The sequence below is a fragment of the Etheostoma spectabile genome, unplaced genomic scaffold, assembly GCF_008692095.1.
Source record: "Etheostoma spectabile isolate EspeVRDwgs_2016 unplaced genomic scaffold, UIUC_Espe_1.0 scaffold00569479, whole genome shotgun sequence".
In the NCBI taxonomy this organism is placed as follows: Eukaryota; Metazoa; Chordata; class Actinopteri; order Perciformes; family Percidae; genus Etheostoma; species Etheostoma spectabile.
The window spans coordinates 12,957-23,190 of record NW_022605153.1 but is presented as its reverse complement, the minus strand read 5'-3'; the positions used below and the strand labels follow the sequence as shown (position 1 = coordinate 23,190).

General features: G+C 39.7%; 1 pseudogene; it reads right to left on the bottom strand.

Moving 5' to 3' along the window:
- Positions 1-2,453: 2,453 nt before the first annotated feature.
- LOC116685039 (poly(rC)-binding protein 2-like) lies at positions 2,454-9,480 on the bottom strand (annotated as a pseudogene).
- Between the last annotated feature and the right edge of the window lie 754 nt (positions 9,481-10,234).

The window sequence follows — 10,234 nt, the reverse complement described above, 5'->3', positions numbered from 1 at the left end:
TATTTGTAAGATAAAAATGTAAGATAAACTGTATGCAGCCCTGTGAACAAATGCATGACTACATGTTTATAATTTACGGTTCGAATGTGTCAGTTTTTATATTTTGTGAAAGTTTACACTTTTTTAATCCTGAAAGTATTACTTTAGTTATTTTGTTTTGGGGTTTTTGTCAATAATGTCAGCACTCAAGAAAAAGAAAAATGGAATGAAAATCTCACCAAGACGTCGATCATGATGCATAATTAGGATTCTCAGTAGGTAATATATTATTTTTTTTAACCCTCCTACTACTGAGTTTCAAATACACTTAAGACATGAGTGAGGTTTTTTATTAGCTTATCAAATTTGTGATAGGATGGGAGACCTTTGGGTTCACTCCAAATGCACTTTTGCCATTGTATGTATGCCGGTGTTTCTCCACCGGTTTCTGAAATGGTTGGCTTTTTGATTGTTTTATTAGTATGATATACGTGTGTTCATAGAATACACTAGCATTGGTAACCAAGGTACTATCTAAGCAACAAACACTGGTGCTTCAGTAAAGGAGTCCTCCTTCGATATAGCATTGCACTCCTACAACACTGTCAGACTCCGCAGAACCAGAGATACTGTCTGCTTTAATCCACACTTTTCTTTCTTGTCAAACCTGGCGCCTACATTACCCACAGTGCAACTTGACCAACAACAGTTTTTTCCAAGGGTTGAGGCTAAGGAGAGGAGTGGTGGGCTAAAGAGGCCTGGTAATCTCACTTCTTTTTAACACCACACCTCCAGATTATTTTTTTTATTTTCAAAATTGTAGTCTTCAGACCCAACTGATGATGCCTCAAGTGACATCACAAGGCAGTTTAGTTGTTATGAAACCACAAAAAGGCTTCATAAAACTTGTAAAATCTTGATGTGTGAAATTAGTGGAGTTCCCTTTAAGTAAAGAACCAAAAAGGATCCTTTAGTTCATGATTCATAAGCTTCATAAGAACCTCAACTGTCCCTTTTACCCTTTAAGATAACTGGGGAGGTAGCCAGATAAGGAATAGAGCACTTTTCTGTGGTGGTTGCTAGTAGAACAGCAAGTATCCTTTGGGTTTAAATAGAAATGTTTTGTTTTTATACAGCATTGCACATTGTACCTGTAACATAGGAATTATATCGAAAGCAAAATATTATGAGCAACAATAAATAAATGTATTGGTTAAAAAAAAAAAGAAAAAGAAAAAAAAGAAGTGTGATGTTTGTTTAAAAAGATGGGTTGGTCAACGCTACAGTTTGTGCTGTTGCTGCATTACATAAGACAGCTGAACGAGAAATAAATGACTATTTTCAATGACTTTAAGCATGTCCAAACTGTTCCAGTGTCATTTCTTTTAGATTCTTTTTTGGGCTTTTCCACTTTTAATGGACAGGACAACTAGGTGAGAAAGGGAAGACATACAGGATTGCCACAGGTTGGACTCAAACCCTAGACCTCTGCACTACGTATATGTGCGCCTGCTCTACCAACTGAGCCAACCGGCCACTCAAGTGTCATTTCTTTAACTTACATCTTTCACACCAGTAGGTTTTCAAAAAATAAATCCATTTGTCTTGTCAGCTGCCTTTATGAATACATAAACACTACAACAAACAAAGGGATTGTTTAAGCATTTCACATCTTTTTTTATTTCTGCATTTCTTCAACAATTCAATTGCACCAGATCTACAATACTTTGAAAACGTGCACAAAAAACGTGAGTTTCTTCATCCTGCAAAGAATAATAAAAAATAAAATCTGATCCAGGCAAAAAAAAAAAAAAAAAAAAAAAGGATAGCAGGAAACTAGTGTTAATTCTATAATTCTCCTTCTAGTTAATCATAATTTAATACCTCAGCATAATATACTTATAAAGACCAATGTGTCTTGTAGTTTTACCCCTTGCAGCATTCCCCAGCCCTGCAGTTAAAAAAATATTTTCTCTATTTAAAACAAACATTTCAATGTTATTATTAATCGTCATCATCGTCGTCATTACTACGGTCATAGTAATTTCAGAGAAAAGAAAATATTTTCCTCTCATTCAGGCCCACACCTGGTGCCCAAGGCCCACCCACCCTTATCAGAATCCAATACACAACAATGCTCAAAAGTCCTGATCGAGAAATAAAACGGATGGAAACAGGAATGACACAAAACAATTACTCAGCAAATAGAGGTGAGACAAAACGTAGCTTAAAATTCTCCGTTGAACATTCAACAAGGGATAAATTACCTTCTGACTAAAAAAAAAGGTTTTTCCTGCATTCACCTGGAGATCATTTACACCCACCAAAACCGTTAAACCCACAATGCCTCGTTCAGGAAGTACAGCTTCAAATAGAAGATGGCAAATATCAATGAATTCTACTCTTACACATTGCTGTGTATTAAATAAAAATAAATAGATATTTAAAAAAGGGAAAGAACAGTCCATCTATGGTCTTTTTTTCTTACGTTTTTACATTTTTCTAAGAAAAATCTGACATAATAAAAACATTATTTATGCCTTTTCAGATTTTTCTAAAACTTTTTACCTATATCAAGAAGATCATACAGATATACAGTAAAATAAAAGAAAAAAAAAATACAACAGAAGGGAGTCTTCGAAAACTATATGCAAAGGGAATTTAAAAACATAAATAAATAAAAATACCAATATCATGATGATGGTGTAGTTACAACTGAGTAGGCGTCTAACCAAAGCAGAGGAGAAAACAGTGAGTATATAGTACTTGGTTTTTGCATTAAGTTCATAAGGGACCTCTTGGTAAAAAGTAGGGGGAGGGGTTAGGTGCTGATGATGATCCTCCATGTCAGTTGGCTGCGAGTCCAGTAGCTTCAGAAGAGAGCCTGAGAAGCACAACAACAAATGTAGTTATTAAAATGCCTTAATATTTAATTCAAAATACTTGAGCTCATAAAGCAAACTTAAATGTACTGACTGTGACACATTGCTTGTTGGGTTTTATTAGCTCAGCAGGCAGTTTAGGTTCTGTGGTACATGATTTTCCCACAGAATGTCCACCCACTATATGACTATGCCGCCCAAAATGATGAAAACAAATTTATTATCCACTTCCTCCTGACATTTTTATCCTGTCTGAATGGAACTTCCCCTCTGTAACTGACCAATGCTCTAGTAATAATAAAGACTTTACTCTTCTTCCCGCTCTAATCCCAATAAAATCACTTTATTTGTAAAGCACCTTCATACACGTTAGTGTCCTTCAGAGTGCTTTACACGCAGATAAGACAGCAAGGCACTAATGCACACAGAAATTTAAAAGTTCAAATGAACGAATGGATTTCAAAATAAAGAAAATAAAACGGATAACAAATAAGAGGGAATACTAACATTTTAAAAACATGAGTAAAGCAAATGTATTAATAAAATAAATTTATTAATAAAAGAAATGGCCATAAAACTCGTACTAAAAGGCCAGACTTAACAAGAAGGTTTACTTAAAACCTTCATACTTATTTTCTTTTTCCCCCCAGTTGTTTTCCTCATCATTTTGTCTTCAAATTAAACATACGAGACAAAAACTCCAGGACATCGATTAAAAAAAGTTGCAAGTCTGTAATTCTGGACAAAGACTGTTGATATTTCAACTCAACACCCAAATAACGACACCCCCCCCCCCCCATCAGTGCTGCGTCAGAGTGCTGTGAATGTATCGTCCCTCTCGCGCCCACTGCTTCTCTCTTCATACACCCATGGCGTTTTCCCTGTCCTGTGCACAACAGATTAATGGTGTGTGACACTTTATATTTACAGAGCAGGGGGTGTATGAACACCTGATTTCCTTTTAGTACACACAGATATCCCCTGGATATGGCAAGCAAAAAAATAAAAATGTATTGGACTATAATTACAGACGTCACCTGTAAAAGAAGCGTATTATCATCTGAGTTATTGTCCTGTAAATATGGAACTCCTGTAAACTGCACTGTAGAGTAGGGCTGGGCGGTATAGACGCTTTAAAGGTGTATTGACATATTTTTCAGAGCGTGTATTTGTACCAGTGTTACCGCCGGTAACGCCCCGTTGTGGCAGCCGCCACGGGGAAAAAACACATAACAGTAGTTACTGGACGCAAAGTTTACCTTCAGTTCTAGGAGTGAGAGCGAGTGGGACTGCGCCTGGACGCAGGCGAGACACGTGACCCTTGGCCAGTTAATGTAGTTCATAAAAAACACAATGAAAAAAAAAATTGCAGTACCGTGACGATACAGACATTTTATAGTTGAGACGTATGGGACGCGATGGAGCTCGTAATGAATCAGCCGTCATTCTGAGTGGAGAATGATTGTACAGTACAATCTTCATGATCAAAGAAAGTTTCTAACACACACTGCCACTCTCCCTCTCTGTTGTTGAAAACAGCTGACGGAGCCTTCTCAGAGATAGGCCCGTTCTTATTAAATATAGGCCATTTATTTTAGATATATTTTCATTTGCGTGTGTTGCAGGTATATTTTCAAACATCGAAGAAACCAAGTCTTTGAATTAGGGCTGCATGATATGAGGAAAAGATGCAATAGGTTGTTGAACATCGCGATAACGATATTACTTGCAATAAACAGATATTAAAGTGTACTCAGTTCTGCTGCTTTCAGTAACAATTGCTTGTTGAATTTAAACCAAATGAAAGAAAATCATTTCCAACACTCTTTTATATAACATTGAATTGAATGTAAATGGCACCACTAAAATATGAACGACAGTTACATTTTCCAATGATAAAAAATCTTGAGTTCTTTCGCGATATGCCAAACCTATCGCAATGTGTAGTGTGCTAGTTAATATGCGATGACGTTACAGTGACCCTCGCCACTCGCGGTTCACTTATCGCGGATCGCTATTCGCGGATTTTCATAATGCATTTTTTTTTTTTTGGTGCATTGTGCTCTGCAATTCTGATCGCTAAAAACTCACTCCCGCTTCTTGTATCAAAACAGCTACGAATTGTGCTATCATTTGTGTCTCGTGCTATGTGTACGTACATAAACAGCTTGGCAATTGACTTAAGTTGCCAAATTATCTTGTAATTCGAACATCTACTAAACCCATAATGTCGACGAAACGGCCTGGACCGACAAAAGCACCTGCGGATTGCCCAAACGGCGGAAGATGCTACCTATCTCAGATAAAGTAAACTTCTGGGCTAGGGAGGTAAAGTTGCAGCCGTTGCTCGCCCTTACGGAATCAATGATCTTCCGTTCGTACAAAGAAGGAGAAAAAAAACTAAGGACGACAGCAGCAGTCAATTTTAATACGAATGCAAAAAGGGTTGAACGTTCGCAACAAGACCATGGTACGGATGAGACGGCATTAGCTCTGTGGATAATGATGCAGAAAAAAAACATAACCCTGGATACAAACGTCAGAAAGAAGAACACTGCAGAGCGCAGTCGGATGCAGCGGCCCAGTCTGAAGAGCAGTGAAAGCCTACAGTGTACTGTATTTTGATACATGTAAAGTTGCTAATTGTAAAAAAAAAAAAAAAGTTTTCTATTCGCGGATTTCACTTATCGCTCATTTCGGAACGTACCCCCGCGATAAACGAGGGATTATGTAAAGAAATAAATTAAAAAACGGTATATTGTGCAGCCCACTTTGCATTTAATTAAGGTTGCTTGTGACCTCTCACATGGGCTTTGCCTACAACTGAACATTTAACACATTGTAGTAAATACAGATATACTGTATATATTGTGTATTGCCATTCAGACAAAAAAATACTAGACAGGCTTATGGTCTATATTGCCCAGCCCTACTCTAGGAGTTACATTTTTTTAGATACAAAGTTAAAACACTACTGTGTTTCTGAAACTGCTCGTCTGTGGTGGATGTGTTGCAGTGGCATAAAGCCTCTTACCGAGCATTGATCAGGTACTCGGCCAGGCTGATACTGGCATGGGAGCCCGTGATGGTGACCTGCCTGTCAGTGGAGCCTTCCACGGGGTTGGCAATCTTGATCTGAGCCCCTGACATCTGACGGATCTCATTGATCTTTGCGCCCTGACGGCCAATGATGCAGCCAATGAGCTGAGGGAGAGGAAGAAAAACGTGTAACACATCAGCATCTTCAATACTACACGAAGAACGATACAAACAGCAAGAAGATAAGCTACAGAAAAATAGTGTCATACTTTTCTGTAAAGGACACACACAGAGAAAATAAGAAAAAAGGAGATACATGCAACTTACATCGTTTGGAATGGTTAGCTCATGAGAGCAGTTTGTGCAGAGGCGTCCATCCCAGCTAAAGAAATGCAAAGAAAGCCAATGAGAGTGTTGACTAGGTGATTTTTACAAATCTAGAGTATCACATTCCCTCTCTCAGTCTGTCCACCTACCCTGGAAGCCCTGGTTGCTATGTGCAATGGGAAGGGGCTCTGCTGCATGGCCAGCTGGTGAAGTTTGGTGAGCTGTTGAAACAGTGGAGAAAAGGATGCAGAGCGGAAACAAACAGAAAGCACGAGTGAGGAAAATCTCAAAAGACATTTATAAGCTGAATTTTTGAAATGATTTCCTTTGTGTTAGTGGTTATAGTGATGTGAGGAAAATATGAAATGGAACATGGAAGTCATGATTTAGCTAAAAGGGTAGAAAAAAAATACCATTGTTAAACTGTTAAATGAGTATGTTTGAAATTGTTAAATGGGTATCAGGCAGTGGGGGTTGGAAAAACAAGAGTCAGTGGGATGAAACAAGAAGGTGGCATGGCTTCCGAGGACCGAAGTTGCAAATATATTGGATCACTTACAGAGGGCCTTCACTTACATCAGGCTGTGGAATGGCGTGCTGCCCTTGGACAGCGTAGGCCTGCAAGGAGAGGAGAGCACTTAGGAGGGTGTGGCAGTGTCACACACAGTGTACTCAAATATCCATCAGTGCTCTGTCCTTGGTGTGCTACAAGAACAAAAGGCAGGCATGCCACAGACAGCACACTCGCCACTAGAGTGATAGCTCGAGTATGATTAAATTAATTGGACCAGAAGTGCTTCAGTAATGATTGGGACCCTTTACCCTCAAAACAGTGGACACTGCTGGGGAAAAAAATAGTACAAGCAACAGATCTAGAGAGCAGATTTACCTGACCACCTGCAAAAATGACAGGAGAGCCTGAGGGTTTGGGTCTGTACGGGATGGTCACTCCCTTTGGTGGAGACTAAGAACACAGAAATATACACCATTGATATTCAATACATCAACACAGAAACTAATAAACCATCAGGAGTATTAACAACAGACATCGTACATTTCCAAAAGAGTAAATGCGGCATTACGGTAAACAGTGTCATACCTCAAGCATGACGACGCAGATTTGCTTGACACACTCGATAATGGACTGTGGGGTCCCTGCAACGGTGATGGCACGCTCTGTTGAGTTGGGCAACATGTCCCCTGCTACTTGTACCTGAGCTCCTGCTGACTGTGAAGACACATCCGCGAGCAAACAACAAGAGTTATGACAAATCAGAGATAAGACACAAACTTTACTACAACAAAAAAGGGTGACAAACCTCTCTGATTTCCTTGATCTTGCAGCCACCCTTACCAATGAGTGAGCCACACTGGCTGGGCAGGCACAACGAGACGCATGGTGACCGGTGGTTTGCTGGTGGCTGTACTGTTAGTCATTGAGGTGCTAATGTCCTGGTGGGAAGGGGACACGACAAGAATAGTCAGAATTGACTAGAAAATAGACTTGATTGTGTCAATTCTGTTGCTATATAGTGTACATGTCTGAATCAAGACACAGCAAACACATCTAACCTCCTCCAGTTCTCAATGATCATAGAGAAGGCTTTAAAAATGGAGGTTGTGGGCCCGCGAGGGTTATGATCCTCTCCGGACAGTTCCCCTCTGAGATGTTGATGCGAGCCCCACTCTGCAAAGACAAGGGAATAAAAGAGGAAATATCTTCAGTGGCAGTGTCATATGATGCACGAGTCAATGTCACTCAATGTATGTATGGACATGTTTTGTCCCTTTTGCCGACATTATTTTTTTTTGAAACATCTTACCCCTCTCTCATCTTCTTAACGGATTCTCCCTTCTGTAAGCAAAGCACAAATACACAAATTTACAAAACATACTGAAGGGCAAGATGACGATAGCATCATCGGGCAATAAAACTGGCTTACCTTGCCAATGATGCTGCCAACCTCCTACGGAAGAGAACGAAAATGCATATTAAAGAAATAAATTCAGTCTTTGTGGTCACCTGGCAGATGAAAAACTGATGTTTGTTTTCATTGCGATTCCCTAATTAAACGCAGGCGTGAATGCAGACTTCAGATTGGGTCTTAGATTAGAAACATTTTACCAGACATTCAGCCTCACCTTGCCATGCATGAGTAGCCTGATGGTTAAGGTGACATTAAGTCCTCCTTCAACCATACTTGAGTCCATTTCTGCAGGTGAATCCACAGTTAAACTGGCCAACAAAGTGGGTCTTTGGTCACTGGTTGAATGTCTGCAATAGAGCGGAAAATGTGACCATCAGGGACAATTATAGATACTGGAAAGTATGAGGACATATTAGCGGAAAGCCCGCTGTCAGTGCACAACAATTAAGCGATGTACGAAGTTAACATTGTGTGGACTTGAGCTTGTGCTGTATTTAACAACGTTAGCTAGACATGTTTAAAGAATGTGGCGTTTCAGTCAAGCAATTCATGTTAGACTGGCCCGGGTCCACTATTCACGTTTGCACAATGACCAACTGTCTCCCAGGGGCAATGACTATTACCCGGCATTAAATAGTTGTTGCGACATAGCTAGCTAGATGGCTGATATATTAACGTATTAACGTTAAAAGGCAAGCCACCAACTAGTCCATTTTATGTCATAGTTATAGCGTGCATTGACTGTAACAAGAACCCCTCGTGAATAACGTTAACATCACAGATCCGAGTTTAAAAGAGCATCACAGCTAGTCACGCAAGCAGCATTTAAAAGCTAGCCATTAAGTTAGCATCGTAACATTGCTACCGTAACTTTATAAATTCCTACCAAGCTAGACAGCTGGATTATTTCTGTAAAATACACTTTAAATACATCGGCTAGCAACTAAATCCTGATATCCCATAAAGTTAAAGCAGTTCTGTCATTTTAGAGCCAGGTCGCTAGCGTTAGCATTGCCTGATCCAGGGAATAGTCTGATCCCGCGGCCTGCGGAGCGCACTGAGGCACGCCGAGGTATCCCTTCAGTCCTTGACTCTGAACGGGGAAAGCAAACACAAACAAAGCCATATTTCTGGAGCTCTTACCCGAATCGTCCCTTAAAGTGTGTTCAGGGGGTGGGTAGGGTGACAAGGGTAGAAGGGGAGAGGTTCGGGAGGGAGTTTTAAAAGGATCCGGGGAAGAGGGAAGAGACGCCGCTATTCGATCGGACTCCACTCTTCTGCTTGGCACAAAAGACAAAATGCATTCAACTTTGACCTCTCAACAGCCCCGCCCCTCCACTCGGGTCAACCCCGCCACCCCGGAGCGCTGCCCCCACTGCCCCTCCACCACTGCTCCGCTGATGTTTAATGTTTGTAATACATACATTAGCTTGTATAAGTTTACACACCCAGGCTAAAGTTGATTAAAAAGAGGAACAAAAAAAACATCTTTGGAAATGGATCTTATTGCTTTAATTTATTTATTTTAGGAAAACCCAACCTTTAAGGACACCCATTTTCTTTGTGAATGAACAATGTTTTGCAAAAAAATAAATGTTCTTCCCTAAAATACAGAGGGCACGAGTCTACTCCCCCCTATGTTAAATTACCATAGAGGCAGGCACATTTTAATTTCTAAAAGCCAGTTATTTCATAGATCAGGATATATGCATCTTGATAAAGTTCCTTTGGACTTTGGAATTTAAATAACCCCACATTATCACAAAGCTACCCTTCACCATACCAAGAGATTGGCATGGGGTACTTTCCATAAGATCATCTCTTAATGCAAATCAAACCAGCCATAAACTAACTGAAATAAAACCATCATAGTTCTGCTGTAGTTTCTATAACTCAGTTGCCAGTTACAGTTTCCAAAAACGATGTTTTGGTTTGGCCTATGAAAACGGTTATCTGAAACATGACATTCTGAATACTGTGCAGCATGGTTTGATTATCAGATGAACTGTAGAAGCAACACATCTAAAGAAACATAGTTATAATTTAATATTTAACTATGGAGAATCTCAGAAAGCAGTG